General features: G+C 42.1%; 1 pseudogene; it reads left to right on the plus strand.

The window, feature by feature from the left end:
• Nucleotides 1-1,149: 1,149 nt before the first annotated feature.
• On the plus strand, nt 1,150-9,989 carry LOC120045867 (annotated as a pseudogene).
• Nucleotides 9,990-13,842: the final 3,853 nt, after the last annotated feature.

A 13,842-nucleotide genomic window follows, 5' to 3' on the forward strand; every position in this document is an offset into this window, starting at 1 on the left:
TAGCATACTTTTCCACAATCTCAACCGCTACACTACAGCAATGAATTGTTTCTTGTTTTCTAAAGCCCGTTTATACCTGGTTGTAACATGCATACTTTGTTCTGATATTGTCCACATTTTGATTGTGCCCAGATTTTGGACAGGTGTAGATGATTGAAAGTCGCCTTGTGGTCTGATTGTGATCAGATCTTCCCGACCACTTCTGGAGGTAGTCAGAAGCGTTGTTTACACCTTGCGCTAACATGTGCATTTTGTGATCTGATTAATATGATCCAATCACTATCTGATTAAGGTTTGTTTTGACTAAAATGTGTCTCTTATCCGTCGACTGTTTCTGCATTGTGACCAGATCAGCTGGTGCCTCCCTGTCAGCAAATTATTTGACAGATATTCTTTCAAGATAATATTTATTTATTTATTTTAAGACAATTACTGATGCCAATGATTTTAGAGGCCAGTATAATGATGATTTAAATGGTTTGACCATCCAGATCTGTTTACACTTGATTGATATCCGGACACAACGAGTCCCTGACTTCCTCAGGAGGTGGTCTGGAAGATCTGATCACAATCAGATCGCAATGTGTCTTTTAATTATCTACACCTGTCTAAAAATATGGGCGCAATCAGAATGTGTAAAAAGATCTGAGGACAAAGGGCTGAGGATAGATCTGAGGAAAATATCTGATTGGTCAAAATACCAATAAGATCAGAATTAGGCTGTCTGTGTTAAATGTTAGCATTGGTATAAATGGGGCTATATACCGTATCTTACAAGTGTAGATGGATCTGGACAGTGAAACAGTTTAAATCATTATCCCACCCTATAAAATCATTGACAGGTGACGCCATTGACTTGGCATAAATATACGTCTTTAAATAAATAAATTCATTTTATTTTGAAAGAATATCAGTCAAAAATTTGCATCCAGGGAGGGACCAGAATATTTGGTCACAATGTGGACATAGTGGACGCATAAGAGACACATTTTACTACCATGTGTAGATGCAATGGCTACAATGGCTGCGTTTACACAACCAGACCATTTATTGGCAAAGATCTGATCTGATTGTTCAAAAGAACAACAGGTAAAACCGTAAACAACGTTGGCACGATCAGAATGTGGTTAAGATCAGGACACAGGAACAATGTTAGCACCAGGTATGAAGGAGGCTTAATTGACACAACTGATTTCAACTAGGTAATTAGGTAGCCTGACATTTTAAATAGGTGTGACCTATTTAATTGGGATGTCTTTTTATGGTTGTAATTTGCTCTGGAAATACTGTTTATGAACATAAATTAAACTTTTAGAGTGACGCCGGTGTGTTTTGGACTTCTTACGCTTCGATCACACTGACAGCATCCTTGCGCAAAATAGTACGCAGCATCATCTGGATATGTATGGAACAAAAGTTAATCTTTCTCCTTCTGCTACCATTTCTGTCAAGCCGTCTACGCATACAGTCTGATGCATACCTTCGATAAATCCAACGTATGCACCACACCGAATGCACTGCAACTGCCTCTACCAATGCAATGCTGCAAGGCAAATGCAGCGTTTCATTGGAAATGAATGTAATTCTGGTGTACCAAAGTGCAATGAAGCTGTCGGTGGGATCGAAGCGTTGTTAACCCCTTTTGACTGCTGGGCTGTTGTGTTGGATTCGTATATTTCTTCTGCAGCCGCTGATACCAGAGTCGTTTGAAGGTAAGCGGTTCTTGTACATATTTATTTTTTATTTTACCTTTATTTAACTAGACAAGTCAGTTAAGAACAAATTCTTATTTACAATGACGGCCTCGGAACAGTGGGTTAACTGCCTTGTTCAGGGGCAGAACGACAGATTTTTACCTTGTCAGCTCGGGGATTCAATCTAGCAACCTTTCGGTTACTGGCCCAATGCTCTAACCACTAGGCTTCCCTGCCGCCCCTGAACATAGAAGATCTTAGGAAATCCCAGGACATAGTGTCTATAATACTGTAATAAACTCACATAGTTGCTGTCACAAACTTCAAACTTCACACAGTTGTCACTGACTAGTTGGATATTTTCCCACTGAGCCAAGAATTTCTGTACTTACAGGATTCGTATAAATACATTTTTATCCGTTTTTTTATTTACATTTGTCAATAAAACATGAATGCAGTTTGTCATTGTTTTGTTTACTGTTTGCGGCCCTGGTTGTCCTGAGAAGACAATGGTAAAACACTTCAACGTGAGACTAAATATGAATGCAGCGCAAGCAGATGGATGAAAAATAGTGAATTTCAGCTTTTTTCACTGTGGGATTTCGTGAGACTGATGGAAACAAACAACAACTTCTAGTGTTTTAAGTCTTTAAGTGTTAGTGAATGCCAGTTTTTCCACAATGATTCATGTTGTGTACTGTGCTGATCAGTTATAATGCTACTGTATATAGATGGTGTATCTTTTGGCCTTGACATGAACTGATGCTATAGTATGTACACAATAGTATGTGACATCTGACACCTCCAACTGCCTGTTTCCCAGACACAGAAGAGTAGCCCAGATCAGTGTATATTAAAAGAGCATACAGATTCAGCACAAATGTCTGTCGTTAATAGTACTGGTTACTTATTCATTTCTTACAGAGAGTACGGTAAATACTAATGCTTTTTTTGACAAGGGTGACGAGAACTGGCTTATTGAAATGTGCAAAGTAGGCAGTGTTCAGTTCTAGTCTGAGTGCACTACATGTTGAGTCCCTCCCAATGGGACTTGTGTACTATGCTTGATATTTTATTTTTGGGTGAGAGGGTGGTTCTCTGGATAACACCAAGGAAGTAAGTGATAGTTAACACCGGGAACAGCAGTGCCCATTGTGGGGTTGATGTCATGTTTGTGTTCTCAGACGATACTGACAGAGGAAGAGGTCAACTGCATCTGTGTGGACTGGAAGAAGGGGGGGCTGACCCTCTGCACACAGGCAGCCAATAACATCTGAGTCGTTGGCGCCCAGGTGGCCCACATGATTGACGTCTTCTGGGTAAGTACTGTCTGGACCATAGGTACTGTATACACAGGGTTGGTGTGAATTCCACAATTCCTTTCCCCTGTACATTTTATTCAATTCAAATTCTACTAAGCTAACATATGGAATTGTTTTAAGATATACTGTGGATATTTTAGCTGTTTAAATTCACTTGTGTAGATATATATTTACAATTTGATAAAATATAGAATTTGGCCTTTGCTGCTATAGCCCATTGAAAGGCATTGAGTAACACGTTCATAAACGGCAAAAGACAATCAAAGGAAGTCATAATGTTTTGAAGTCTCTGTCCTATATCTAGGAGAAATAAGAAGGCTTAGGAATTATTTAAAAAAAATGGACATGTATTTGACCCCTTTAAGGGTGGGGGGCACAAAATCACTTATATACATTTTTTGGTACCGGGTTAACTTCAGACGAGTACCGTGACAAAACTGAGAACACCATCGTGAGTCATGTTTCTATGGTTGTCATATTAGTTTTTAGGTCAAACCTTTCGGGATGCCACAGACGTTTTCATGAGAGACCGATTTTCGGGATGTCTCCTGGTCTGACAAACAGCGCTGTAGCTAACCCACTTTCCATCGCAGCTGTGGAAGGCTGACATGGGCGGATACGGTGGAATGAGACACAGCCCATGCAAAACGGATACGTCTAGCTTAAACTGATGTATTCTGATGGAGAAGTAATTATTTTAATTAGATTGACACAAGGCTGCGTCAATCCACTTTAGGCGTTCAAATCCTGCAGTAAATGTTCTATAATTGCATTATTTCCTTTATATTTCTTTGCATTAGTTTAACTGGGAAATGGAAAAATACTGAATTTCAATTCCGAAGTGACATTTTTCACCATTCTAATGTAGTCCAATTCTATAACTTTAAGATTGTTGGAGTTGTAATTGAATTCAACAAATTCTCCACTTCATAAGTGAATTAAATTTGAAATTATATTGGAATTAACCCCGACTGTCTACACGTGCACATGCCATATGTTGTTTCACAGCTCAAGAATGTTTAAACCTAAAAACATATCTATTTCTGTTGCGGCAGCATGGACGCACAACTGTCACACAGCAAACAGAGCGTTCTAGGTTGAAAGACACCATTATCACTCCAACGCTCACCGTAACATTTTCTGTCACAGGAAGGCTTACATGGTCCACGTTATCGGACAGTCTGGGGGCACACGCTGCTGGGGAGGTGGGCCGCAGGATCAGCATGCTAGGACGTATCACAGGTCAGATCTTAGCTAAGCACATGTATACATCGTCATGGATCTACGTAATGCGTTGAAACCCAGGTCCCAAGCCCCCAACTCCTATTCTGAGCCATATAACCCTTGTTGAAAACGTGTAGATGTAAAGTGATTGACTGAAATTCTGAGTTAGAGGTTGTGTGTTTGTGTCCTCCTCTCTCAGGGCTGGACCCAGCACAGCCCTGCTTCCAGGGCCTCATTGCCACGGTGCGCCTGGACCAGTCCGATGCCACATTTGTAGATGTCATTCACACTGACACGCTGCCCTTCATCCCTTATGTTGCTATGGGACACAATGGCTGTTTTTAAATATCAAAATAAAGTGCACTTTTTGAGTGTGACGAATACCCTGGCTTACATTCGTGGCTTACACAAAATATTTCTGTTCATATGAGCAGAATACAGCATAAGACTACATCATCCTTTTTATTTCAGGCAAGGGCATATCTCACGCTGTTGGCCACGTTGACTTCTACCCTAACAGAGGAGAGCACATGCCTGACTGTGACAAGAACATTGTCTCTACCATTGTGGACATTGACTGCCTTTGGGAAGGGGAGAACGGATGCATATTTGTACTGTGTCTTGAAACCTGTAGAATTGGGGAAAAATGCTTAAAAGGTGAAGATGAGGATCAACCGCAAGGGAAAATAACTCCCGATTGCGTGATATAAATGTAACTTCCGATTTGAGCTGACATGCAGCAGCGGCAACGTGATTGCAGTCTCCGCTAACGCCGGAACATTGCCTTTAAATTTCAATAACACTAATGCTGAACTTCTGCGATACGGATTGAATAGAGCCAGGGGAGAACGACTGCCACCGCTCATGGAGGCTACAGAAGTTGAATGCCAACTGCAGTACTGCAGGCATTGTTAGCGGAAAACAGGATCCCCCCATTACAGCGAATGGAAAAATGGTAATCTTTTTTTTTTAAATAAACAAAATGATACAAGTAATTGCTTCTAATAAACCAGATGTATGTCCTTGAACTGATAACTTCAAAATTGCACACAGAATAAGTTATAAGGATAATTGAGTTGCTAACCTGCAGTACCCCAGTTGGCCTTCAACTTGAGCTACTCAATGAGGTGGCAGCACTGAGTTAGCCAGCAACATCACTTCATGGATTAGCTCAAACTGCACATGTTATTCCTCAATGAGACACTATCTTAAGACTTAATTTGGCTTGAATGCGCTATTGAGTCTTCACATAGGAATGAATGGTGTCACTTGATCGATGTATGAATGGCCAAAGCCAGTCAGTGAAAAGAGACCCCAATCTATTAACCAGCCGTTACAAGTTGACGTAATGTAACTTTCTATGTAGTGTAAGGTCAGAACTAGCATCATAGGCACTCCATGTCACAATGACTCACACATTTTCTTGTCTGGCCATCTGAAAATGTATCCCCTGGAATATTGGAGTGGTACGAATGGTAAAACCATAAAGAACACCAGTTTTTTCAATTGGACCGGTCTGGACAAATATTTTCTAAAATGGTGGCAGGCCCCTTCAGTTATGTGCTGCTGCCTTGGGGGCCAGGACAGCTGAATCTGCCACTTTTGATTGTAGAGAAGAGTGGAAGATGGCGCCACAGCTTTTGAAGCGCCTGGTGCTTGCCCTATGCTGGGAGACTACAACATAGCCCATGACCTTCACCCATCCCTCTCTCTGCTTTGCCCCCTTTGTTATTGTGCCAGACACGTGCAATGTTGTTGCCTGCAACCATCTCTGATCCTACAAGTACTACAATGACAGACTCGTAAACCCTGAAGGCTTTACGGGATACGGGTTTTGACTCCGTAAGTGTTTTCTTTATTTGGGTTTGAAAGTTTTCCCCAACTTACTGGGGTTGCGAGTTGTTAGGGGGCCAAGGCTGGGTGGCTGTCCTCCATTAACAAACTACTCTAGGCTATCACATGGGATGGGGAGGCGCATCGTTGGCTGCAAAGACTGTCCTGGGGGGGCACGCACGCACCTGTTGTACATGACATTGATATGGCTGTGAACTGTTTCTATGGTTTTAGAAGTTGATTTGCCGGGATTGGGTTCAGCGAAGACTGTAGCAGACGGGCGTCCCCCATGATTTCTATGGGAGGGAATGCAGCTGTCCACGTTAATGGCAGTTTATCCCTGCTTTGGGTCGCATCCCAATCAAACAGCCCCGGGAGCATGGTGCATGACCTCATACATTCGGAAAGTATTCAGATCTCTTGACTTTTTCCACATTTTGTTACGTTACAGCCTAATTTTAAAATGGATAAAAACATTTTTGTTTTCATTAAGCTACGCAATACCCCATAAAGACATTGCGAAAACAGGTTTTTAGACATTTTTACAAATGTATTAAAAATAAAAAACATAAATACCTTATTTACATAAGTATTCAGACCCTTTGCTATGTGACTCGAAATTGAGCTCAGGTGCATCCTGTTTCCATCTATCATCCTTGATGTTTCTACAACTTGATTGGAGTCCTACTTCGGAAAATTCCATTGATTGGACATTATTTGGAAAGGCACATACCGGTCTATATAAGGTCCCACAGTTGACAGTGCATGTCAGAGCAAAAACCAAGCCATGAGGTCGAAGGAATTGTCCGTAGAGCTTCGAGACAGGATTGTGTCCAGGCACAGATCTGCTGCATTGAAGGTCCCCAAGAATGCAGTGGTCTCCATCATCCTTAAATGGAAGAAGTTTGGAACCACCAAGACTCTTCCTAGAGCTGGCCGCCTGGCCAAACTGAGCAATCGGGGAGAAGGACCTTGGTCAGGGAGGTGACCAAGAACCTGATGGTCACTCTGACAGAGCTCCAGAGTTCCTCTGTGGAGATGGAGAACCTTTCAGAAGGACAACCATCTCTGCAGCACTTCACCAATCAGGCTTTTATGGTAGAGTGCCCAGATGGAAGTCACTCCTTAGTAAAAGGCACATGACAGCCCTCATGGGCTCTCAGACTATGAGAAACAAGATTCTATGGTCTGATGAAACCAAGATTGAACTCTTTGCCCTGAATGCCAAGTGTCACGTCTGGAGGAAACCTGGCACCAACCCTACAATGAAGCGTGGTGGCAGCATCATGCTGTGGGGATGTTTTTCAGAGGCGGGGACTGGGAGACCAGTCCGGATTGAGGGAAAGATGTACAGAGATCCTTGATGAAAACCTGCTCCAGAGCGCTCAGGACCTCAGACTGGGGTGAAGGTTCACCTTCCAACAGGACAATGACCCTAAGCACACAGCCAAGACAACGCGGGATTGGCTTCGGGACCAGTCTCTGAATTTCCTTGAGTGGCCCAGCCAGAGCCCGGACTTGAACCCGATCGAACATCTCTGGAGAGACCTGAAAATAGTTGTGCAGCGACGCTCCCCATCCAACCTGACAGAGCTTGCAAGGATCTGCAGAGAAGAATGGGAGAAACTCTCCAAATACAGGTGTGCCAAGCTTGAAGCATCATACCCAAAAAGACTTGAGGCTGTAATCGCTGCCAAAGGTGCTTCAACAAAGTACTGAGTAAAGGGTCTTAATAGGGTCTTAAATGTGATATTTTGGTTTTTGTTTTAATAAATGTGCAAACATTTCTAAACCTGTTTTTGCTTTGTCATTATGGGGTATTGTGTGCAGATTGATGGGGGGAGGACAATTTAATCCATTTTCGAATAAGGCTGTAAAGTAACAATGTGGAAAAAGTCAAGGAGTCTGAATACTTTCTGAAGACACTGTATGAGTATGTCCCAAGAGATGCTGACCTACGCCTCGTTGTTCACGTCGCAAACGCCCTCGGGTGTTGTTCCTTTGCCCTGTTGACAGCCAAACCCTGCTGTTCCCACAACTATAAACTGGTGTCATCCTGAACTACATATTTATAGGGTGGCGATCTAAGACGCATTAAAAGTTGGGAGGAGCTTTGCGTGTGTTCCCCCTATTTCGGGTACTCAAAGCCATGGGTGAGAAACGATGAGTACTCACAGATTGCTTTGGCGTAAAGAGGCGGAAAGCGATGGGTCATAACATGCAAGATCCCTTAACATTTCACCTTGGGCAGAATATTAACTGTAGTGGACTGGCTCATAATGCATTATCAAACGTGCAAAACGAGCTAACCAATACTTTTATAGCCTGTCCTTTTGCATTTTCGTGAATGGCCAAAAATGGCAATTGTGGATAAATACTAAGCTTTAATCTTTACTTTCAAACTAAAATGCCTCAACTGAATGTCTCCCAGTACAAAAATCTACACATTCTTGTTTCTATACCTTGCCATATATGGTCATATTCTATATTCGGGTCCCTCGGCGCTAACAAATCCACTGTCTAACAATGTTTTCACCTGATTCTGTAATTTGTATTTATTTTTATGAGAGGTGTTTACCATGTGCAGACAATATGCATGTCCCACTATGGGTCACTATGCCGACAAATTCCCCGTCCCCAGTGGCCAATCCAAGATTAAGTTCTACCTGAACACTGGAGACGCTGTGCCTTTTGCCCGTAAGTGGCCTTTCCCTGGCTTTACTTGGGCATCAGATATCCCTCCGCTTTACTCTGTGAAAAAGCCTTCTCACACCTCTATTAAATAGGCATGGTTATTTACACTATTTAGCACGTGCTTCAGTGGCTCAAATAATGCATGAACAATGATTTACTATATACAGTACTAAGTTTTTGTTTTTACCCCATGTATTCATATTCCACTGTATCGCTACAAAGCAAATGTATCCATCGATGGCAGCAGATCCCTGCCGGGGATAATGAACATAGCGCTGTATGGAGAGCATGGCAACACACGCCAGTATCAGGTACACTTCTGATATAAACTAGTTTATAGATGAGTTTAGATCATGTAATGTCACACACATTTAAAAATGTTACATTGTTCTACTTGGAAGTGTCACATCATAGCCCATAAAATCAGTTGAACCTCTGAAGGCTGAACTTGAATCACAGATCAATTTACAGGACAACTGACTGATCCTGCCCTAAACTAAAAGGACTAAAGGAATTAACATTTTCTGTTCTTTCCTAAAGTGGCCTCCTGAGTTCTAGTAAAACCTACGAGCTCTTCATCCATGACTTACATTGGCGAGGTGACTCAGGTGAAGTTCCTCTCCAACAACCACATCAACCCCATGCTTCCCAAGTTTGGCGCCCACAAGATTGAGCTGCTGCGAGGGAAGGATGGGAACTTGTACATCCGTCTGCCCTGCCAGTCCCACTTGTGTGGCAGCAGTCTGCGCCTCCGGACAAACGAGGGCGTTCTGTTAATGGTAGCCGTATGCCCCTAGTGCCAAAAACGGGCTCCTGAGGCTTCAGACTCAGCCCTATCAAAACTAGCACTGCGATAGGATTTACTGCCTATGCGCCTCTTTACCAACGTTTGTGTTAATTTGGTTTGGAGCGTAAACCTATGATGAGACGAACACATTAAATAACACGCTGTTTGTAATGTATTTATTGTACACCAGCTAACATGGACTGTAGCCTCCTAATATATAACAAGTTATAATTTGGAGGAAAAAAGCAGCTCTCTGAAAGATGTATGCTCTGTAAAACCCTAGAGGGCAGTATAGGACCGTCATCTGTGATAAACATTCGTCCATTCGTGTTCCACTGGCTCACCATATATCTCTGTTGCAGCTTTTTGTTCTGTGGAAACGAGATGGTGCGTGAGATCGTGCTTCAGACCCTTAAACCATGCGGACCTGAGTGAAGCACAACATGACATCCTGTGCTTTTCAATTGTTTCTACAATTGGGTACGGCAGTTGCAGTCAAATACATCTACACAATGAAGCATTGCAGCAACATGAGTGGAAGAAAAAGGACAGACGTATATCCCGACATGTTCAAGGACAAAGTAATCCTTAGAATGGCAAAAAAAAGTGTATAAGCTATCATATGAAAGAATATGCAGAATCGGGTTGAAATCCTGATTTGAATTGTGTGTTCGCATAATGCGTACAGGAAGACAGTTCTGCGTCTCTTTATTAGCCTAAATGTTGAAAGACTGGGGGCTGCATTTGTGCAAACGCAAATCTACACTAAATTACACGTTAATATCATGTCGCTCCTTTTCCCATTTAGACAAAAAGTGCAGCCAGCCAGAAAGCCTGCCTAATGTGTCATACGTGTATTTCCAAGAGGCCTTGTGTCTTCACAGCTCTCATTAACGTGTCCCAGGCCTTTCACCAGCTTAGTAAATCCTGATTGGGTCTCATTGTTTTGGCATCATTTATTTGAATACCCACCCTGTGATTACGGCTAGGGAAAATACAGCATTAAAAGGCAAGCTGCCATTTTCATCAGAACGCTAACAAAGTGCATTTGTATGCAGTGACTAAACAGAGTCGAGCCATCAGCATTCACACAATACCAATCAGAACAATCCGCAGAGCCACAGCCCCGAGAATGACTACATTATGGTATTAAACATAGCATTGAATATGTGGCTAAGGGGTGGGGGGGGAAATGCTTGTGTCTTCAAATCCGCCGTAGACATCCGTCACTGTCTATCTTTTCGATTTCTTTTTAATAGGCTCATTGAATGCAGAGGCTAATGACAAAATAGCTAGCTAATTCCAGTAATTATGTCTGTTTGCCTGAGGGAATTTGTGGATGACAGCGTTTCATTTTGATCAGTGCTCCCAGGGCTCTGGGGGTGGCTTTGTAGCTAACAAAGCACACACAGGTCAAGCATTAGCAAGGTATACTTAAAACAGGGGAAAACACGACAGATGACAGAGAACAGATTTTTCAATGTGTCTGCAGTTATATAATTGGATGTGTATACAAAAGGATGCTACTATATGAATGACAGAGAGAGGTTTTGGTAACTTTGAATTAGGTAATGGTTGGACTAGATAATGGCTTTGTGGGACACCTTGAATACCAATCTTCAAAATCATTGCTTAGCAAAAACCTGATTGTTTTTGTATTTCCTTTATATGGTTGGGATGTGGTTTATCTAGATTATCATAGATTGATACAGGGATTAGGATGTTTCCTGGCAAATGGAAAAAGCTCACCAGAATAATTTTGTAGCTGTACCTGTCCTAAACATACTAAGACTACTTCGTAGTGGGTAAGGCCTCCTCAAACTGAAGTTGGTGTGCCCACATTAGGAACCAAAGGGTTGCTGGTCTGATTTCATGCTGTTTTCATGCCATGACTTTACTAGAATATCTAACAGTTATTTATATAAAACCCGCACTCAAAAAATATACACGTGCAGTCGCATGTTCAGTCAGCCATCCAGTCCAATAAAACTGTCTTGACTCTTTCCAACACTGGATACTGTTGTTGGAATATGTTACAGTAAGGAGTGCCATTCCTCTCATGCACACAATTTGTTTGTATGTGCCTGTGTATATGTGTGTGTGAAGCACAGGTGGCCTGTGGCACCTTAATTGGGGGGGACTGGCTAAATTGAATTGATGGAATTAATTATTAATGAGATGCTATCAAACACATGCTTTACATATGTCTTCATATCATTCCATTTACTCCATTCCCACCATTATTATGAGCCTTCCTCAGCAGTCTCCTATGGTGTGCCGGTACGTTTGTGTGTGGAGGGATGTTACCCAAACAGACCTCTCATCAACATGCAGTGACACTCATCTCATAGATAAGGGTGTATGCTGAGCAAACAAATACTAATAAAATCAAATGATGGCTAGGTAACCTGACAGAGGGGGGAACGGCCCAGCAGAGCACAAACGTGCTCCAAATGAAATGAAAACGTATGAAGAACTGTGAGACTTCAGGCATCATGAACATCGACCGCAACATCACGCTGGAATGAAAACATGTAAAGCTCCCAGCTCCAAATCTCACTGCTTTCCTGACAGAATATATGAGTGTGTGAATGTGTGGGAGTGATCACACCAGCAACTCAAGGGCCTACTTTGAGAGTTTCCCCTTGAAATTGCCGTAGCAACTGCCCTACTTTCCAGCCATTTCGGAGACAACCAGTGCACCTATCCTATCCTTCACCCTACCCATCCCCCTCGCACACATCCAACAACTAAAAACAACCTTGCCCTGTGTGGGGTTGAGAGCCTCTCCACAAACACTCCTGTTAGAATAACACACTCGCTCCTAAATGCACACAGTGGTTGAATAAGAAGTGTTTAGTTTCATATTCAGCTTGTTGGATCATTAGCGAGGGCGCTTGAGGCTAACTACAATTTAGCAGTGGACTTTTTAATCCAAAAGTATGTACATGTGAAATGAATAATGGCACAGTATTGCAAGCTGAGTAGAGCAAGGGTTCCCAAACTTTTTGGGTCCGGGGACCCCTTTTGTGATAGAAAATTAATCAGGGAACCCCACATAATCAGAACACAACAAAATGGCATACAAGGAGTTTTGCTATGACTTTGGCAGTGCATGGCCTGACGAACCAAGTCTCGGGCCCTGGGAAGAAACATTTTAAAGGCCCATGGTATTGGAGAGAAAATTTAGCAGTTTTCAAGCAAATTTACTGCAATTCTACACATTTTTTAATGGGGCAGAGATATATTTTGTTGTTGCAGCTTTAAAGCTAATATCCTGCAATTCTACACATTTTGCCATAAGTCAGAGAGAACTTTGCAGTTTTAGAGCTTTAATTACAGTGCATTTATGTAAAAAAAAACATATACAAGAAGTATTAAGTTGAAACATTTGTAATTGCTGGAGTAACGTGGATACCAATATCCCTGTGAGCCTCCCAGGCCAATATTGCCCAGGGTTAAGAACATAAATTATAGATTAATAATATGACATTTTATTGTATTACACCCTCAATTTATTCCATGGATCCATTGGCCAAAATTCTTTTAATCTGTTGTTAGTAATATTCATACAAAAAAATTAAATGCAGTACTTCTGCGGACCCCACTTTGAGAACCCCTGGAGTAGAGAATAGCACATTGAGGTTGGTTTGAAGCATGTGCTTATTTCGCAACCTCTGTTATTAAACCCGGGATTTCTTTGGTAAAAATCATCGCTGTACTATATGAGTACTACTATACACAAGGCACTCCAAAGCCATTAGGCCTAATAGATACCGGCAGTTATGAACCCATGTCTCCATAACGTCACAACTCGACACAGCACAAGTCAATGAGTCCTGAATTTCAGCAAAAAAAACAGCTGGAGCTTATTTTGGATCTATGGTTCTTTCTCCTAATACACTGTTCTGGCCCGGGCGGAGAGATCAGAAACAGATGAGCAGCAAAGTTTGAAATCATTTCGAGCTGTCATTATCATGGAGATATAGACCACTGAGTTAGTGGAGGCTGCTGAGGGGAGAACGGCTCATGATAATGACCAGAAAGGAGCAAATGGAATGGCATCAAACACATAGAAACCATGTGTTTGATGTATTTGATACCATTCCACTGATTCCGCTACAGTCATTACCACGAGCCCGTTCTTCCCAATTAAGGTGCCACGGACCTCCTGTGCACTGAGTTGGAATCGTCCGTAGCGAAAACACCAAAAACAAGTCACAGGTGGTGAAGCAGGGTATCACTACTGCATAGTACTGTACTAGTTATCCCATCATTTCAATGCTGT

This window comes from Salvelinus namaycush, chromosome 4, assembly GCF_016432855.1.
Source record: "Salvelinus namaycush isolate Seneca chromosome 4, SaNama_1.0, whole genome shotgun sequence".
NCBI lineage: Eukaryota > Metazoa > Chordata > Actinopteri > Salmoniformes > Salmonidae > Salvelinus > Salvelinus namaycush.